The sequence below is a fragment of the Phacochoerus africanus genome, chromosome 13, assembly GCF_016906955.1.
Source record: "Phacochoerus africanus isolate WHEZ1 chromosome 13, ROS_Pafr_v1, whole genome shotgun sequence".
Taxonomy (NCBI): Eukaryota; Metazoa; Chordata; class Mammalia; order Artiodactyla; family Suidae; genus Phacochoerus; species Phacochoerus africanus.
Window position 1 is genome coordinate 30,883,322 of NC_062556.1, and position 21,177 is coordinate 30,904,498.

Sequence of the window (21,177 nt, forward strand, 5' to 3'; positions counted from 1 at the left end):
ACCAACCTCTGATATATTGTCTCAATTATTCAGAATCTTAGGAATCATTTTCTCTCTAAGTGATAGGAAGATCAAAAGGAAAAATTTTTGTTTCTCCTTAAAGTAGTCATTTGAACCTGTTCCAGACTACAATACACCTAGAAAATTCACTGAAATGCAAGTTCCCTAAATATTTATTTATGTCTTTTACTCTCTAATGTGCCTGTATCTTGTCAAAGCATTTCGGATACCCTATCTTTCTTACTCAAAAATAAATGGGCATGAGGCGAACCAGTTGATATAACCCTAAGGTAACCCAGTGAAAGTGTACTTCACTTGTTAAATGTTGGAACCAACCATTACTGGTTTTTGTCTGTTGGCAGAGGAGAATAGTAACTAGTTATAGGTAAATAGCCAATTACTGGGTACTGATGGCAGAGTAAAATTACCCCAGTTTAAAAACTACAGGTGGCACATAATCTGTGTTAGATTCAGCATTTGAGTAATTTCAATATATTACATTGTTATTCATATTCTAAGTACTACCTTCAGCATAGACTAAATGAATAAATTATTCGGAAGGTACTAGACATTTCATTTTGATTCTTTCAAACCTTTAGCACTAATCTCTGTCATTTCCTATTTTGTGTTACTATTTTGGCAGACAATTATACCCTCAGTAGTCCCACATTACCCATTGTGTCATGATAACCTCAATCAATGGGCCCAGGATTAATGTATTCCAACATTTTACTCAGAGACTGGCACATATCTACTGGATGAACTCATGTTCCACAGCATGACAAAGTCAAATTCAAACTACTTTTTCACTTGACTCCTGGTTGTGGACCCCAGCAATGTTTGGTTTTCCATAAACTGGAATTTATAGGAATGTATCCAAAAATCTCCCCAAAGATAGTTTCTTCTCTTTCCTCAGTATACAGCTAACCTAATAAATATCTACATGTCATTTTGGAAAAAACTAACGCATATTCATATCAGAGCCCTTCAAAAATTCCCAGTTTTCTCTCCATTGATGAGATATGGATCTGTGACCTGTATCACATCTGGAATTGACTGGAATTGAATGTAAAACCATAACTACATAACGTTGAACTCAATCTTGATTGATTCTTTGGTTTCAATCAATGTAAGCCAAAGTTGAATTCAGTTTTAGATAACTAATTGAGCTAAAATTTATTGTCTCTTTCAGGTATTTTATACTCTTTCAGATGTTGAGTCCAGAGTTTGTAGCTAGTATGCTTCTATCAATACATACTGGTTTGGATATATCCAATGGATACATTCATTCAGGTTTTCTAATCAAGGCAGATCTTGTCACATCAGAAAATGCTAGAAGGACCATCTTCTAGCAAGGAAAGCTCAGTGGGCTTGGGGCTTCAGAGCCCTCACCTCAAATAGAATTCTTAGACTCATTTTCTTTTCAGCCAATGACTGTATTTCACAAAAAAGGAAAAAAAAAATACCAGGCAAGAATTCCACTCACATAGGAATTCAGCAATTTATAGTATTACACTTCTCACTTGATTTTTTGAGACATAAAACCACAGTGAAGTGGGAAGTAATTCTGGGGAAATCACAGAAGCTACTTTGATCCCATCCTGAGTCAAAAGTGTAAAATCCTGAGCTTGCCATTTTTTTTTTAAACTCTCCTATGCACTCAAGAGCCCTGGACTATACTAGGGTATTTATATTCCTTATTTTTCCATAACAACCTTTTGAAACAGATACTAGGTATGCCAAAACTTGTCTTTAATAAGCACTTTGTAGCAGGTGACTGCCATTGAATAATTCCATAACTTTATGCTTGTGCCATAGACTACCAGTATCTTGTTTTCCAGTAGTTTCAGGATTGTTATTCAATGTTCACATGTTCACTCAAGTCAAATAAGCAATGTCTGCCCCAACTTCTGAAACAAAATTGCTGAAGTTAATAAAGTTTTCTTAAGGTGTTTTAAAGAAAATGGATTTATTATATAGAATTAGGTGCAACCAAAATTGAAGGGATGAGGGACATGAGTTGAGTCTAACTTAGAGATTTTGAGTATAAAAACAACCATTGCAATATAGCTGAGATGGAGAGACCAGAAACTATCATGGCTCCCACCATTGCACAACCACCAGTTGTCACCCAAACAACATTTGATAGTGCATATGAAAATGCTCTCTAGTTGAAACGACAACTGCAATTGCCATAGTCATGAAGCTAGAGGCTAAGCTTGGCAAGATTAAGTCCAAGCATTATCACAACTGCCCCTTGACCGTCACTGCCGACTGGAGCAGCAGTAAGGGAATGGTATCCATCAATCTTCTACCTTCCAATATGAAATGGATAAATGGAAAAGCAGAACTACAATCCAGAATCCAGATTTTGAGAGTTTTTTTTTTTTTTTAGTTAGAGTTGTATCTGCAGCATATGGAAGTCCCAGGCTAGGGATCAAATCAGAGCTGTAGGCGCTGGCCTACACCACAGCCACAGAAAAGCAGATCCAGGCCACATCTGTGACCTACACCAGAGCTCATGGCAATGCCAAATCCCCAGCCCACTGAGCAAAGCCAGGGATTGAACCCACATCCTTATGGATACAAGTAGAATTTGTTTCCACTGAGCCACTATGAGAATTCCCCAAGAGTATTTTTAAAGTCCAGATTCTTCAATAAAGAAAGGTATCCTGGAAATGTGTGATGCATATTAAATGGGTCCCCTTCCACAGAGAAATACAGCTTTCATGTATTTAGTATATGAAGTTTCAGTTTTAGCTTATAAGCAATCTGGGTGAGAGGAGAAATTTTTAGGGGCAAACATTATACTAGATTTGATTTAGGGAAGGTATTTTTTTTTTTGGAAAGTTGGAGATTTGTTAATGTTTGAGGGTTGATTGGTTGGAGTATGATTAGGGGAAAAAAGATATCAGTTAAGAAAATACTGGTGATGTAATGTTTGAGAGATTGAAATGTTATTAAGAGGTTAAATCATAGGATCTGCCATAAAAACAGAAGTTTTACCCATTTATGTGCTTGCCTGTGAAAAATTAAAATTCCGAGTAAAACAATGGCAAAATTTTAGAGATTTCACCAATAACTGCAATGTAAATAATGATATGACACTGAAAGTAAAAACCCTAAAAATAAATAAATTGAGCTTCATAAAAATTAAAAACTATTATTCTTTAAAAGGTACTGCTAGGAGAATTAAAATATAAGCTATAGACTCAGATATTTTATCTGTGAATCACATATTTGATTAAGGATTTTATCCAAACTAAGGAAATCTCAAAGCTCAACAATGATCAAGAAAAACCTAATTTAAAAAAGGGCAAATTTTGAAGACATCTCATTGTAAAAAATATGTCAATGACAAATAAGCACTTAAAAGTAGAAGAGAAGGGCACACTTCCCACATTATTTTATTAGTTATTAGGAAAATGTAAAGCAACCCCAAATCTGATGCTATTATACCCCAATTAGAATGTGAACTTGGGGTTAATAGAATCAGACTAATCTTGGGGTTAATAGAATATTGCCTTTGGAATGGATTAGCAATGAGATCTTGCTGTGTAGCACTGGGACCTATGTCTAGTCACTTATGATGGAGCATAATAATGTGGGAAAAAAGAATGTATACATGTATGTGTAACTGGTCACCATGCTACACGGTAGAAATTTGATAGAACACTGTAAACCAGTTATAATAGAAAAAATAAAAATCATTATATAAAAAAAATTAAGACCTGGAGTTCCCATTGTGGCTCAGTGGGTAATGAACCCAACTAGCATCCATGAGGACCTGGGTTTGACCCCTGACCTCGCTCAGTGGGTTAAGGGTCCAGCATTGCTACTGTGGTGGAGGTCACAGACACGCCTTGGATCTCTAGCCTGGGAACCTCCATATGCCACAGGTGTGGCCCTAAAAAGATAAAAAAACATGAAAATAAAAATAAGACCAATCATACTAAGTTGGTGAAGATATAGCATGACTAGAACTCTCAGTGGGTATGCAAGATAGTAAAATCACTTTGGAAAACATGAGTTAAAAAGTTAAACATATTTCTAGCATAGGACTCAGTTATTTCACTCCTGCTATTTACCAAGAGAAATAAATGCATATATATAAACAAAAACTTACACATGAATGTTCATAGCAGTTTATTGTTTTAATAAGTAATCAGCTTTGGGAGTTCCTGTCATGGCTCAGCAGAAATGAATCCGAGTAGTATCTATAAGGATGTGGGTTGAATCCCTGGCCTCGCTCAGTGGGTTAACAAACTGGCATTTCCATGAGCTGCAGTGTAGGTGGCAGAGGCAGCTCAAATTTGCACTCCTGAGGCAGTGGTGTAGAAGCCTGGCAACTTCCATATGCCTCAAGTGAGGCTCTAAAAAGCAAAAAAAAAAAAGGAAATAACCAATTTTCATATTCATTAATTTTCTCTATCACTTCTCCGCTTCAATTTCATTCTCTTATCTTCACTATTCATTTCTTTCCTATTGCTTTGGGTATACTTTTCTTTTTCTAGGATCTAAAGGTAGAAAGTTAGGTCATTAATTTAAGACCTTTTTTCTTTTGTGAGTTTAGTTAATGCTATAAATTTCCCTTTAAGTGTTGCTTCAGCTATATCCTACAAATTTTGATATACTGGATTTAATTTGATTTCAATTCAAAAATATTTTATTTATTGAGTGACTTTGTCTTTGGCCCTTGATTTTTACAACAATATTATTTAATTTCCTAATATTTGGAAATATCTCTGTTATTGAATTCTATTCTGTAGAATTTCTGTCCCTGTCATGGCTACCCACACTTTAACCATTTACTAAAAAAGGGGATTTAGTAATCTTCTGCTCACTGACATAATTTCAAGTGTCTAATTCTCTTATGCTCTGCCACGGGTAAGCCTTTGTTCAGGCCATATCTCTACCTGGAGGTATCAATTTCTTCTTATATTTCAGGCTATTTGGTCATCCTGCCACCTTGGTTCCTTTATAGTTATAAGGAATGTTACAATAAACACAAGATTTTGTGTTTTGGCTGGGTTTTGGTTGATTTGTTTTCAGAGTAGGAGCAGTACCCTTTGTGGCTTTCAGTATCCTAGGCAAAACCGAGTAGATTCTAGATTTTAAAGAACAAAAATGTGGGGGTAGAATATTGGACAAAAGGTAATGTGATTCAAGGAATTCTAATTGTCCAATTAATAAAATTTGCCTGTAACATGAAAAGAGCTGTTACCCTGTCTATCAATATCAGGAGATATTGGTATATGAAAGAAAAAATAAAGAAAGCTTAGCAGAAAAAACAAGCAAAAAACAGTTCACTTCTATCTCTAGATATGAAATAGCCCATTGTTGCTGTGGGTACAGTATTAGAGTCCCGGGGCATTATATCTTACTGATCCTCCATAGTCAGCCTGCAGTCCATAACTGTTGCTCCAACTCCAGATCTCCATATTCTATACGCAAGAAGGAGAAAACAAAGGGAAAAATACACCATCCTTCTCAATATAAGAACAATCCTTTGATGTCCCTTCAACATCTCTGCTCAAAGATTTCATTTATCCATTTCTATCTACAAAGGAGACTGGGACAGAAAGTATTTAAAGGGTTTCTGTGCCTGGCTAAAAAAAAAATGCATGTAGGGTTCTTTTGACATGGAAGAAAGGGATAATGGAAACTTGAAGACAATATTTGAATCCATCATTCTCAAAGGGGATGTTTCGAATATTTATTCTGAGATAATTCCTGCTGAATATGTAGATATTCTAAAAATATAAAGATCCTGATTTTGCTCATTTATGTGAATATTTTAGCAAGTGTGTATGGGTGTATGCGTTTTTATATGTGTATTAACACATTTTGATATGGTTATAGCAAGGGTTAGAGTCTGGTAATAGTAGCACAAAGTTTTCAATTAGATCATTCAACTCACAGAGCTTTTTCAAATTGATGTTCTTACTCAAGATTTTATCAAAAGCAGTCATTATTTCCTTAAGTTTATAAACATGAAGTAATCAAAAATTTTAATAACACCAATAAAGGCCAGCATTTTTATCATGACAGTTGCAAAGATATTTCTGTTGTTAGTAGAGAAGTCGTATTAGAACATAATGTGTATTGTTCTGCACAGTTTTCTTTTTAATAAAAGACTTAAAATTTTTTATTCACTTTTTACAGTTAGAGGAGAGGAGACTAGTAAGTGAAAAAGTAGGAGGAGATGATTAAGAATTGACCTATGTCAGGAAGGTGTCTAGGCTAACATAAAATGTAACATTAGTAAAAGTAAAACCAATTATTATTTTAGCAAAAGGGGTTATTATTTTTGACTACCAAAGGAACCAGAGATCTATCTAGTTTTATTGCTAATTCAGAAAAAAATGTTTAGACATTTCATATATTACCAAAAAAGATCTGTAAAACAAAGTAATTTATTATAATGTAGGAAATTCTTTCAGCCTATGCTGTTACAATGAGTTAAAACCTATTTGATTTATAAAACCAGACAACTACACTTCACAACATTATATACAGTGTTTTTTTTTTTTTATTTAGAAGCTGGCTGATTTTCAAAAATGCATGTATCTAGAAAATGTACATGTGATCATCAAAGTAAGATTGTGACCCATGATTGAATCCTAGAAGTAATTTGAAAAATATGATAGATGGTTATAAGTATAAATGACAAGAAAGAATCAAGAGTTAGAGCAAGGATGATCTATTTAAACATGCAAGAATGTTTCAACATAATGAATAAACTTATACATCAAACTAAGGCAGACACTTCTGGATTGCAAACCTATTTAGAGAATGCTTTCAATTTAGTCATTTTTTTATTTCCCTTTATTGTTAAGTCAAAAGTACTACAGTTGAATTTTGAAACCAAAGAAATGAATTGGAAAGGACAAAAGAAATTAAATGCTCAACAACAAAAGCGATTATACCAATGCTTGCTATACTCAATTAAAAAGAAAACCTTTGAAAAACATGATATAGAACAATAACAGAAAAAAAAAACTTGGATTGTATTACATTTTCCACCTATTTTAAAGATAATATAGATTTCCAGGTTTTTGTTGTTGTTGCTACTATAATTGAGCTCTAATATCTAAGGCTGGTGTTAAGAATTTTGAATTTATTATCTCATTTAATTTTCACAAAAGTCCATTCTACTTCATCAATTTTAAGTCAATTAATTATGTTTTTCTTTCTTTTTTATTTTAGCTTCTCTGAAATTAGGATTTATGTTACAATTAATGGAATGCCCTTGACTAATCACTGAGATTTTTTTTTTTCCTTTGGTGCATAGAATAACGTTATGTTTAAACTATATGGCATATATACTATATACTATATTGAAAAAAAAATATCAGAGAGCTAATAAGACTGATTAAAATGAAGTAACTAAGTTTTAGAACAAGGATTCCAACTCCGGACTCTGATAATTGCATATATACACTTCACAAATATTCTATAAATAATTTTCCATATTATTTGTAGATAATATTTCCCACATTAAGATTTATTTACTGATTACAAAGATGACTTTGCCATTATTTCAAATGTGGTTAAGTAATTAATTCTAATAGTATTTACTATGGAAAGGAAAATAAATTAACATTTTATTCTCTTGTATGTCAGTTCTATACTTTGTACTTGAAAAAGTATCAGCAATAACCTTTGACAAAAGTTTAGAAAATTGTTTGTTACCATGTTTATTGACATACTGATGGCTTTTGGATGCTTGCGTGGGAAATAAAACTTGTAGGATAACAAAAGTCCCTATGTAATTGTCAAAATTTACTTGTAAATGATGAATCTGTTTAGTAAATTTATAGCAAGTTATCCTGAAAATCTCCATAGAATGAAGATATTCAATTTATCTTACATGAATGTATTTTATACCTATCTTTGCTTCTCTTTATAAAGACTGAGGTCACTGTAAAAATATCAGTAAAATGAGGTAAAAATAATTCATTTAATAATTTAACACATATTCCTTAAATTCATGTATTAAATTCTGTACAGAGTTCTTGGTATGGAGAGTATATTATTACAGACATTATCTATATTCTCAAGAATAATAAAATTAGATGAGATTTATATTAAATATTTTTACAAATGTACATATTAATACAAATTCTGACATGTGCTCCTTAGAGGAATGAACATAATGGTCTGACAAGCTACTTGTAACAGTCACATTTGATGTACAGTAGCTTAGTAACAAATCCTCATACCTCCCTTTCCCTTCCTCACTATGCCCTGCCCCTGAGATCTGTGTTCCTTTTTTTCTTTTTTCCCTCAGGGCTGCACGGGTGGCATATGGAGGTTCACAGGCTAGTGGTCGAATTGTTCTGTAGCTGCCAGGCCTACAACACAGCCACAGCAATGGTGGATCTGAGCTGTGTCTGAAGCCTACACCATAGTTCATTGCAATGCTGGATCCTTAACCCACGGAGCAGGCCAGGGATCAAACCCACACCCTCATGGTTAGTCGTTAGTTTGTTAACCACTGATCCATGATGGGAACTCCCGAGATCTGTGTTCCCTGATGAAACAATACCACAAAGTTCCCTGCCTAGGAAGTTTCCCTGTCTAGGAAAGCCAGATTACAACAGGGATATTCCAGGAACTGCTACTGTACTGATGACTTGTCAGATTAAAAAAAAAAAAAAAATTCTAACTAGTTTTAGCAGAAAGATATTGATTACATTTAATTAAATGGTTTCTATCAGTTCTCACATGCATCCCAGGTCTTCACAGCTCATGGAATATTGAGGTCTTTCTTTTCAAGCCCAAGGAAACCTGTCTCCGTGATTCTGATCTGCTTCCCCTGGGCCCAAATCAGGTCCCCAAAGAATGAGAGCAATAGGTATACAAGGCATCCATAATGTATGTGTAACACACAAACACATACACAGGGCACACTAACACTTTTTTTTTTTTTGTCTTTTTGCCATTTCTTGGGCTGCTTCCATGGCACATGGAGGTGCCCTGGCTAGGGGTCAAATCGGAGCTGTAGCCGCCGGCCCACGCCAGAGCCACAGCAACACAGGATCTGAGCCACATCTGCGACCTACACCACAGCTCACAGCAACGCCAGATCATTAACCCACTGAGCAAGGCCAGGGATCAAACCCGCAACCTTATGGTTCGTAGTCAGATTCGCTAACCACTGCGCGATGATGGGAACTCCACTAACACATTTTTTTTTTAACTAAATGACTTACTTGTTTTTTCTGGTAAATGGATGATGAGTATCTAGTTGATATGTATTTCGATTATGTTGAAAATGTTTAAAAGAGTGATGTAACAGTTTTATCTAAAAATATCAGTATTTACATGACACTGGAAAGTATATATTTTGGCAATTTTATTTTCCCATGAAATATTTCACCTGTTAACTTAAAAGTGTAAAGGGATACATGATTTTTCAAAATACTTTCAGGAAATATATGAGCATAACAGTGTGTGGGCTACTGCTTCCCCCATTACTTGGGAAGCTCTAGCTAACAGATTCATTAGGAACCCTGAAGAAATGGTAAGATGAACACTAAAGATAAATCCCAGATAGTTCTCACAATGGCACAATGGGTGATGTTGCTAAAGTTGTGGGGTAGGTTGTAGCTGTAGCTTAGATTCCACCACTGGCCCAAGAAATGCCATATGTTGTGGGTCTAGACAAAAGAAGAAGAAGAAGAAAAAGGTGACTTAGAGAGTCATGCATGGAATGCACCAGCAAGGGAGCTCCTCTTCCTACCATGATCAGAAACTGTCTCGAAAACTAAACACTATATGCCAAAAACAAAACAAAACAAAACTAAACCAAAAAAAGAAGCCACTATAGCTTCTGCGTCTTGAATAATGCCAATGTGGAAAGTTGAAAAAAAAAAAAAAAAAAGACCTTTGCTTAATCAGGAAATTGCTGCTACAATCATCAACTCTAGGAAGTTTCCATCATGGCTCAGGAGAAACGAATCTGACTAGCATCCATGAGGACGCAGGTTCGATTCCTGGCCTTACTCAGTGGGTTAAGGATCGGACATTGCCATGAGCCGTGGTGTAGATCGCAGACACGGCTCAAATCCCACATTGCTGTGGCTGTGGTGTAGGCCAGCAGCTGTAGCTCCAATTTGACCCCTAGCCTGGAAACCTCTATATTGCTGAACGTGCAGCCCTAAAAAGACCAAAAAAAAAAAAAAAAACCTCTAGAACGACTTTGCCTAGCACAATTCATAAATGACTAAAATGTGACTTTCAACCTTACTGTTTCCTAGAAGCAAGTTAACATATATATTCATAACTATTAGCTTTATATACATATACATAACATATACAAATATATACACACATATATACACACATATACTTATAAATATTATAATAGCATTAGATAGTACTAGAAGGTTGCAAAAAATTTGAGCTGTTTATATATCTGACATCGTCCGGAACCTTGGCTACCCAAAGTTCATATAAAGACTTCTTTCAAAAGAAAGTTATAAAGGCCAGTTTCTCTAAGCACTTACTCCAGTGGATGCCACAGTATCCTTTGGAGAAAGTTAGGAGGTAGGAGGAAGACCCTTGTTCTCATGGTGTTACTGCATGTTTTTTCCTCAGAAGTTTGTGTACACCTGAAACTAACACAATTTTGTAAGTCAACTAAACTCCAATAAAATTTATTAAAAAAAAATTATGGCCTTTCCTTCCTTCAAAGAGCTCTGGGTTTGTAATATGACACAATATTGGGATTCAGTTAAAGGCTGTGACTTGACACCATTTGGCATAAACTTCCTTCCTTTCCTCCTTCCTCCATCCCTCCCTCCCACCCTTCGTTCATTCCTTCCTTCCTTCTTTCCTTCCCTCCTTCCTTCCTTCCCTACTATAGATCTGAGAGGAATTTATTAAGTTTGCCAATGTCAGTCTTACATAATCTATGAGACGATGCCAAGTGTTCCTCCTTATTAAAACTTATTAAACCATGTGATGACCTGCTGTCCGGAGAAATGGCCAGGCCTAACATCTCTGTCATTAGGGAGTCAATCACCCTCATTAAAACCACGGGAAATCTTTCAAATAGCAGCATCTCCCTTGCCTGCAGAGAACTACTATATTTATTTTCAGAGGTAAGCACACTTTCTCATCAATGTATTCTTCTGCAATACCTTGGTGGATGCATTTTACTCTAAATCTTTTGGAGTTAGTTATGGGGTTGACATAATATGTATTTTATGTCCCTATCTATGAAAATTTTGGGATTAAATGTTTCATATTTTTAAATTCCTCTTGTCTTAAAATCATTTAACAAAGTGATAATTTGGTTCTGGTTTCGGTTAATTAACAGAAAACAATTAAATCCACTGAAGATGAAATCCTTGTAAAGGGTACCAGTATCTGTGGCTTAATCTAAATTACGTTTCTCCCTCCTTGGTTTAGTGCTCTCAGAATTAGTTCTCTCATGTATTTACTATAATTTTACCGATATAAAACAGGATCTTGCAGAATCTTATTATATCTTTTGTACATAATTATAGTTCTGAGATAGATTTTAAATGTACACCTCCCTTCCTCTTGTTATATGTTATATACGTATATAGGCTGTTTAGGTAAGACTCTATCAGGAAGGGGAGAAAAGGGGAAGGGGCTTCTTTTGTTGCCTAAGAATTTGAAGGCTGTCTATTCTCATTAAGAAACATGCTTTTCTATGGATATCTGTATATGTATGACTAGGTCACTTGGTTGTACAGCAGAAATTATCACAGCCTTGTAAATTAACTATATATCAACAAAACTTAAAAAAAAAAAGAATCATGCTTTCTGCCTCCTCAGGTACCTGGTAATTCTTGACTGAAAATCAGACTTTGGGAATTTTACCTAGTGGAGAGCTGGATATTTTTATTATCCTAAATCTTGAGCTTTACTCTGGGTTGCAATTAGTTACTTGGAAAGAGTTTCATCGATGTGTGTGCGGTTTTATGATTTGCTAAATGGGTCTGGAACAGTGCTCAGTCTAGAGTTACTCTGTACTACTGAGGAAAGACTTCTGAGGGCTTAGCCCAAGTTAGAAATAACTAATTTTTTAAAAAAATTCTCTTAGGATTGGTTACAGTAATTTACTAAATTCAGAGACATACATTCATAACTCACAGCATTACTCTCAGATAATAATGTATATATTTGTTAAGTTTTTGCCTTCCCAATCAGTTCAGTAGATTTAATTTTCAAGATTTTTATTCATCTTGCCACAGAACTTAATTTGGAATTAGACCACAATGACAATGATAATAATTTATTTGATTTTACAGTCCTCCAAGCCATATCATCAAACAATAGATAGGAATATCTGAATATTTTTATAATTCGATATTATGTAGTATAATATACACTATACTGTAGTTCAATATTACATAACATATGTTAATCCAAAACTGTGCACTTTAACATAAATGGGAAAATCTTGTACTTTAAAGATTTTTAATAGGTAGATAGGTGTATAGATAGATTTATCTATAAAAGAATGTGTGTTTTCTAATGTAAATATACAGTTGCTCTTGATACTGTTGGTTTATAATTTAATCACTGATTTTTTTGTTAAACCGCATTTGAATAGCTTTACTTTCTAAAGCAGTCACAGATCTTTGCTGTTGGAAATTCTCCTAGGTTAAGCAATGACAATTCTATGATTCCTTCAAGTTTTTTCTACATGTTGCTTATCACAAGGGTTTTTTTTTTTTTCTCACCTTCTTTAGACATTTTATTAAGCAAATATTGTTTCTGCCTTTTAGCTATTTCAGCTCCCATGTTTGATCTAGTTCAAAGATGATACACTCATACTACTTTAAAAATTGCCTTAAGTTCTTGCTTCATTTTAAAGAAAACATGTAATAGTAGGTGACTTTTTAATTTTTTTCCTATAATTATTGTACACTTTAAAAGTTGGTGAAAAAAGGTACTTGCATATATTTTATTTGAAATATAATGTTTATATTTCAAATGTAATTATTATTTCTCCCAATAACCTACTGTATTTATTATCTTATCAACTAATGGCTACAAACTTATTTGAAGAGTGAATTTTCATCCACTGAGGAAATGAGATACAAAATAAAATTTTAAGTACATATGATCCAGATTATGCATACTAAGCATTATTTCCAATATGTTGCATTCAATTATAAATGGAATATCCAAGGCGCACAGAACTTAAAGCCTCTTTCCACTTCCACTAATGTCTTTCGATATTAAGCCAATTACTTAAATAACACTTGATTATTCAAAATGATAAATTGAAAATTTAATATATATTTCAAAATGTATAAGTTCTCATTTCTAATGATAACTTATAATGATTATTTCTGAATTTTAAATGACATTAAATATTCTCCTTTTAATGAAATTAATATGAATTTGATTTAGATTCTGAGGGAAAAAATGTCCCTATAAGAATCAATATGCATAACATTTAAGTGTCCTTAGCAGTGTACTATCTATCAAGTCTTTCACTGGATCTCAGCAGTTAACTTGACTCATCTTAATTTGTTCTGCATGAATACATACTTTTCTTCATATGCAATATGGAAAGCTACTAAATGTATTACAGTGTACATGGCAGGCCCGTTCAACCTAAATTATTTTCTCATCCTCCACAAATTCTGAGTGTCTTGTTAACCACTGGTGAGAGTCAGAATTTGTGCATTGATAATAATTTGAATATAGACTCTGACTACATATAATGTAAACATCAACAGATTTGTACAATTTTACATCTTACTGTCATTTACCAGAAGGTACTCCTGTATTCATTGAGGAAACTGTTTAACTTGTAACTTTGCCAAGATTCTTTGACAAAATATCTCAAAATCATGAGTTCAACCTGAAACTTGCTCATATTGCATCTTGCCCCATTTCATTAATGTCAACTACATTCTTGCAGTCAGCTAGTCCCCATAGTTTGGGAATATGTATTTTTTCCCTTTCACATAACATGCCCAGTCTACATATTTAAAAAGATATTCCCCCTCAGGAAACAAGAAAAATCTCAAATAAACAACCTAACCTTACAACTAAAGGAATTAGTAAAAGAAGAACAAAAAAACCAAAAGTTTGTAGAAGGAAAGAAAATATAAAGATCAGAGGAGAAATAAATTAAATTGAGACTGAAAAATAGAAAATATCTGGAGTTCTCATTATGGCTCAGCAGGTTAAGAACCTGACGAGTATCCATAAGGATACAGGTTCATTCTCTGGACTCAGCTCAGTGGCTAAAGATCCAGTGTTGATGTGAGCTGTGGCATAGTTTGCAGGTGTGGCTCAGAGCTGGCATTGCTGTGACTGTGGTATAGGCTGGCAGTTGCAGTTCAAATTCAACCCCTAGCCTAGGAACTTCCATATGCCTCAGGTATGGCCCTAAGAAGGAAAACAAACAAACAAACAAACAAACAAACAAAAACCCCAGAAAAGATCAATGAAATGAAGAGATAATCAAAACTGATAAATCTTTAGTCAGACTCATCAAGGAAAACAGAGGACCTGGATCAATAGAAACAGAGATGAAAATGGAGAAGTTACAACTGACACCACAGAAGTGCAAAGTATCAGAAGAGATTAATATAAAGAAATATACACTTAAAATGGACAACCTAGAAGAAATGAACAAATTACTAGAAATGCACAACTCCCAAGACTGAACCAGGAAGCAATGAAAAATATAAACAGACCAGTTACCAGGATTGAATTTGAATCAGTGATTTAAAAAAAAGAAGAAAAAAAAAAAGCTTCTAACAAACAAAAATTCAGGATGAGATGGCTTCACAAGTAAATTCTACTAAACATTTAAAGAAGAGTTAACATCTATACTTTTCACAATATTCAGAAAATATTTCAGAGGAAGTACAATTTCCAAACTCATTCTATGAGGTCAGCATCACCCTGATACCAAAACCAGACAAAGACATCCCACAAAAAAAGAAAATCACAGGTCAATATTAATGATGAACATAGAATCAAACCATGATAAATTGGGGTTTATACCAGTGATTCAAGGATTGAATAAAAGGATTGCAATAAAAGAATATAACATACATAAAATCTAGTGAATGTAAATTGAGAGTTCCTGTTGTGGCTCACTGCTTAACGAAACTGACTAGTATTTATGAGGACATGGGTTGGATCCCTGGCCTTCCTCAGTGGGTTAAGGATCCGGCATTACCATGAGCTGTGGTGTAGGTCTCAGATGTGGCTCGGATCCCACGTTGCTGTGGCTGTGGCATAGGCCAGCAGCTGTGCTCTGATTCGACCCCTAGCCTCATAACTTCCATATGCCATGGATGTGGCCCTAAAAAGACAAAGAAAAAAAATGTAAATTGAAGTCTGAGCAATGTAAATAATACTTATGCTTTCTTGCTTGTTTGTTTTTTTTTTTTTGCTTTTTCTAGGGCCGCTCCTGTGGCATATAGAGGTTCCCAGGCTAGGGGTCGAATCAGAGCTGTACCCTCCGGCCTACTCCAGAGCCACACAGCAATGCGGGATCCGAGCCATGTCTACAACCTACACCACAGCTCATGGCAATGTCAGATCCTTAACCCACTGAGCAAGGCCACGGATCAAAGCCTTAACCTCATGGTTCCTAGTAGGATTCATTAACTACTGAGCCACGATGGGAATTCCATATTGATGTTCTTATATATAAACACATTATTATTTAAAAATTTGTTTATAGTAAAAGAGCATAATAAGCAATTCCAGTTAAAATCCCAGGAGAGTTGTTATTGATTTTAATTGAATAAAATTATTTTAATATTGTTATGGGAGAATAAATGTCCTCAATAAAGCCAAGCCAAATAGTTGAGGGCATTTTTCTTCCCAGTGTTGGAACTTAACATTAAATCTAGCAATTATATTGCCCCCCCCAAAAAATTGAACATGATAAGAAATCTAAAACGATAGCTCAGTATGTTTTTAGTTAATATATGACAAAGTCAGTTCGAAAAATTTCTATTCTTAAAAACAGGTAAAGATGTAAATTTATATTCATTGAGATGAAAAAAATCATACTAATAATTACATTGTCCATGAAAATGAATTACATACAAATTAAATGCTTAAATGTAAATAATACTAAAAAAGGAAAATTACAAAACTATATAAGTGGCAAAAGCACTGGAGAGGATATTCTCACCAAGACGGGAAACTCAGAAGCTAAAAAAGAAAATAAGCATACTTGATTAATAAAATATAAGCATGGCAAAAAAAAAAAAAAACGGTCTGAATAGACAACATAGGCAGACAATAAATTATAAAAATTTTTCATTGCTGAAGATCCTGTTATTATCTCTATAATAGTACTTGATCAATGATAAGAAGAGTGCTAAATAATAGAAAACATATAAAGTATCTGAAAAGAACAATTCATAGAAGAACAAATTCTATGAAAAGATGCCTTAAACATATTAGCTTTTAGGGTAATGCAAAATAAAGTATCAATGAGCTATCAGATATTAGTAATCAGACTGACAAATTACTCATGTTAATATAAGCTGTTACATCTTTTTAGCAAAGCATTTGGGAAATACATTAATAGAAACACCTGGTTTAACTCATCAGGTACATTCTTGGTAATCTGTCCCACAGATACAAAAGTACTAGTCTATAAGGATAGGAAGAAATTATGTTCTGATATCACTGTTTGGAGTTTCAGAGAATCCTGAAATAAAGTGGATTTATATTAATAAGGGAATATTTATTTAATTACAGTGTATGGTATAAACATACATTAGAATATTAGGCATCAATAAAGGTAAATTGGATATATGCCAAGTGGCTTGAAATAATAGCATGCTATAATTGAATTAAAAATGAAGATAACTGTGTTGACAACAATCCCACTTTTTACACAATTATAATAAATGTTTAGTGTAATGTATACATAATTATATATAACACTGCATTACATATGCATAGGTATATGTATTTACACAGGTATATAAAATAGTACATAATATATAATTATTCAATCATAGTGAAAGATACATAATAAAATATGCCTATATGGATTACATCATTGTGTATTTTTGGGTGTGAGTGAGCTTATCTATGGGAGTAAGGGAAAAGGGGAGAAAAGAGCCATAGAAAATTTAAATAGTGAAAATTATAAAAAACAAAAATTGTATGTATTACGTAATGATATGCATGCATTTATACAATAAAATAATTGTGTCAGGCTTAGTAACTTTCCGTGGTATACATGTACCATATCTTTGTCCATTCATCTGTCAATAGACATTTAGGTTGCTTCCAAGTCTTGGCTATTGATAAAAGTGCTACAATGAATATTGAGGTGCATGTATCTTCTCAATATTGAAGCCTAGGAGTAGGATTGATGGATCACATGCTAACTCAATATTTAGTTTTTTAAAGGATGTCCATACTGTTTTCCATAGTGGTTGCACCAATTTACATTCCCACCAACAGTGTAGGAGGACTCCATTTTCTCTACACCCTTTCCAGAATTTATTGTTTGTAGACTTTTTGATAATGGCCATTCTTACTCGTATGAGGTGATACCTCATTGTAGTTTTGATTTGAATCTCTCTAATAATTAGTAATGTTGAGCTCTTTTCATATGCTTTTTGTTCATCCATCTATCTTCTTTGGAGAAATGTCTATTTAGATCTTCTCCCTTTTTTTGATTGGGTAGTACTTTTTTAAATATAAAGCTGCATGAGATGTTTGTATATTTTGGAGATTGATCCCTTATTGATCACTTCATTTGCAAAGATTTTCTCCCATTCTATCAGTTGTCTTTTTTTTTTTATGGTTTCCTTTTCTGTGCAAAAGCTTTTAAGTTTAATCAAGTGCCATTTTGTTTGTATTTGTCTTTAATTTCATTATTCTAGGAGATTAGTCAAATAAGATATTGCAGAGATTTATGTCAAAGAGTGTCCTGCCTATGGTTTCCTCTAGGAGTTTTATAATTTTGGCCTTAAGTTTAGGTCTTTAATCCATTTTGAGTTTATTTTTTTGTACAGTGTTAGAGAATGGTCTAATTTCATTCATTCATTTACATGTAGGTGTCTAGGTTTCCTAGCACTACTTGTTGAAAAGACTGCCTTTTCTCCATTGTATGTTGTTCCCGCCTTTGTCATAGATTCGTTGGCCATAGTGGCTTGAGTTTATTTCTAGGCTTTCTATTCTGTTCTACTGATACATATTTCTATTCTGAAATAATACCATTTGCGTAACATGGATAGACCTAGAGATTATTATACTATGTGAAGTAAGTCAAAGAAAGACAAATATCATATGGTATCACTTACATGTGGAATCTAATAAAAATGATATAAAAGAACTTATAAAACAGAAACAAATCATATTTCAAAACCAATGTTAGGGGTACTTTATAAGAAATTGTGGGGGGATTGGGAGGATGAGAATAGCATATACACACTGTATAAAATAAATAACAAGAACCTACTGTATAGCACAGTGGAATCTACTCAATAGTTTACAATAATATTTATGGAAAAAATAGTTATATAAAATTGATTCATTTTGCTGTATAACTGAAACTAATGCAACATTGTAAATCAACCAAATTCAAAATTTCTTTTAAAAGAATAACATTTAAAAAATAATAATAATAAAGAAAAATAAAGAATTTGGAAATGTAAAAATAATTGTGTAAGTATGTTTTTTAAGAGTATGGGAAATAATGAGCATTTTAGCAAGCTGAGTTGAAGATAGTAGGCTAAACATAATTGCCTTCTCATAATCTAGTTAACGTTATTTATAGCTGTGCAACTACATAAATACATAAAAAATGGGAGCGATATATAAGCAGAGTATAGTAGATTGATCACATTTTTGGTAGACAGATAACAGGTTGCTCTTTGAAGATGAAGTAGAGTGGTGGAAGCTGCAAGTCTCTGAAGAAATGAATCAGGCTTCCAACATTCAACTTTTAGCTTCCACATACTAACTCTACAAAAATTGTATGTAACCAAATAGAACAAGCCTAATCAAAAAGTCATATGTCAGAGCCAATGATATTATAGAGGTAAAATGTTAAGTGAGCATTTCAACTTGGAACTAGGATGCATTTGATTTTCTATCACTTTGCCATCTGTCTTAGGATCCTTAGGTTCTAACTGGGAACCTCACTATGATTAAAGAGAGAAAATTGTTTTAGTAGGTAGTGGGGAGGGGATGAAAAGTGGAATAAGAAGGATGGAAATGAATATGTGGATCTTGCCTCTTGTATCCTAATTAATTAGTAATTACCTATAATAATGTTTAATTAATAATGTATAAATCATTACACTTAAATAGGAAAGTTTAAATTGCTACATCATTGCAAATCCCATTTAAAGGTTGTGATTTAACACTACTAAAAAATGTACAAATATAGACCAAGTTAAATCAGCAAAGGTAATTTTTTTATAATCTTCTCAGTTTTTTTACCCTCCCCCCCATCTAGCACATGCCCTAGCTCTTGGCTGAGACCCAATTCTTAAATAATAGATGAAATATAAATATAAATAGAGTGGCTTACTCACCTCAACTCTTAGCTTGTCAGAGAGGATAACCAGGACTTGGTATCTGCTCCTGCTGCCCTCGCTTGCTGACCAGTAGCTACAATGTGTGTGCATCTCCATCCACATTGGCCACATTGGTGCCCATGACTGACAATGCATCCTGGGAACACCAGCGCCTTCAACGGCTGGCCAGATGCCAAGTGACAAGACCATTGAGGGAAGAGATGACTCCTTCAATGCCTTTTTCAGTAAGAACAGGCAACTGACCAGCATGTACCCAGGGCAGTGTTTGTAGATCTGAAACCCAGAGTCATTGAGGAAGTTCACACTTTGGCACCTACTCCCAGATCTTCCACCCTGAGCAGCTCATCACAGGCAAGGAAGATGCTGTCAGTAACTATGCCTGAGGTCACTTCACCATTGGCAAGGAGATCATTGATCTTGTGTTGGACTGAATTGGGAAACTGGCTGGCAAGTGCATAGGACTTAAGTGCTTCTTGGCTTTCCACAGCTTTGGTGGGGAAACTGGTTCTGGGTTTACCTCCCTGCAGATGGAACATCTCTTTGTCAATTAAGGCAAAAAATCCAAGCTGGAATTCTCCATTTACCCAGCCCCCCAGGTTTCCACAGCTGTAATTAAGCCCTATAACTCCATCCTCACCACCCTGGAGTACTCTGATTGTGTGTTCATTGTAGACAATGAGGCCTTCTATGACATCTGTCATAGAAACCTCAATTTTGAGCACCGAGTCTACACTAATCTTAACCACCTTATTAGCCAGATTGTGTCCTTCATCACTGCTTCTCTGAGGTTTGGTGAGACCTGAATGTTGACCTGACAGAATTCTGGACCAGCTTGTTGCCCTATCCCCACATCCATTTCCCTGTGGCCACATATGCCCCTGTCATCTCTGCTGAAAAACCTACCATGGACAGCTTGCTGTAGCAGAAATCACTAATGCTTGTTTTGAGCCAGCCAACCAGATGGTGAAATGTGGCCCTCACCATGGTAAATACATGGCTTGCTACCTGCTGTATAGTGGCAATGTTGTTCTCAAAGACATCAATGCTGTCATTGCCACCATCAAGACCAATCGCAGCATCCAGTTTGTGGACTGGTGACCCACTGGCTTCAAAGTTGGCATTAATTACCAGCCTCCCCCTGTGGTCTCTGGCAGATACCTGGCCAAAGTACAGTGGTCTGTGTGCATGCTGAGCAACACCACAGCCATTGCTGAGGCCTGGGCTCACCAGGACCTGATGTATGCCAAGCAGTGCCTTTGTTCACTTGTATGTGGACAAGAGCACAAAGGAAGGAGAGTTTTCTGAGGCCCGTGAGGACACTGCTGCCCTTGGGAAAATTATGAGGAGGTTGAGGTGGAATCTGTTGAGGGAGAGAAGGAAGGAGAGGAATACAGATTACCATTCCTTTAAGCCCTGCAGCATGTCATACTCAGAACTTTAGCTTCAGCATTAGCTGACAGGAGTAAAAGCTTTCTGATTAGATTGTCTTCACTTTCAACTGTGATCATGTATTACTTTTCCATGTGTGCCTGTAAGATTTTTTCTGTCATGTCTCAAAAGTAAAGCCTAGATACCTAATGGAATGGTGTGAGTTATTGTTGAAATAATAGACCAGCACTGTGTGACATGCATTATT

General features: G+C 34.7%; 1 pseudogene; it reads left to right on the forward strand.

The window, feature by feature from the left end:
• The first annotated feature begins 19,710 nt into the window (after nt 1-19,710).
• On the forward strand, nt 19,711-20,951 carry LOC125113245 (tubulin alpha-1B chain-like; annotated as a pseudogene).
• The last annotated feature ends 226 nt before the right edge of the window (nt 20,952-21,177 follow it).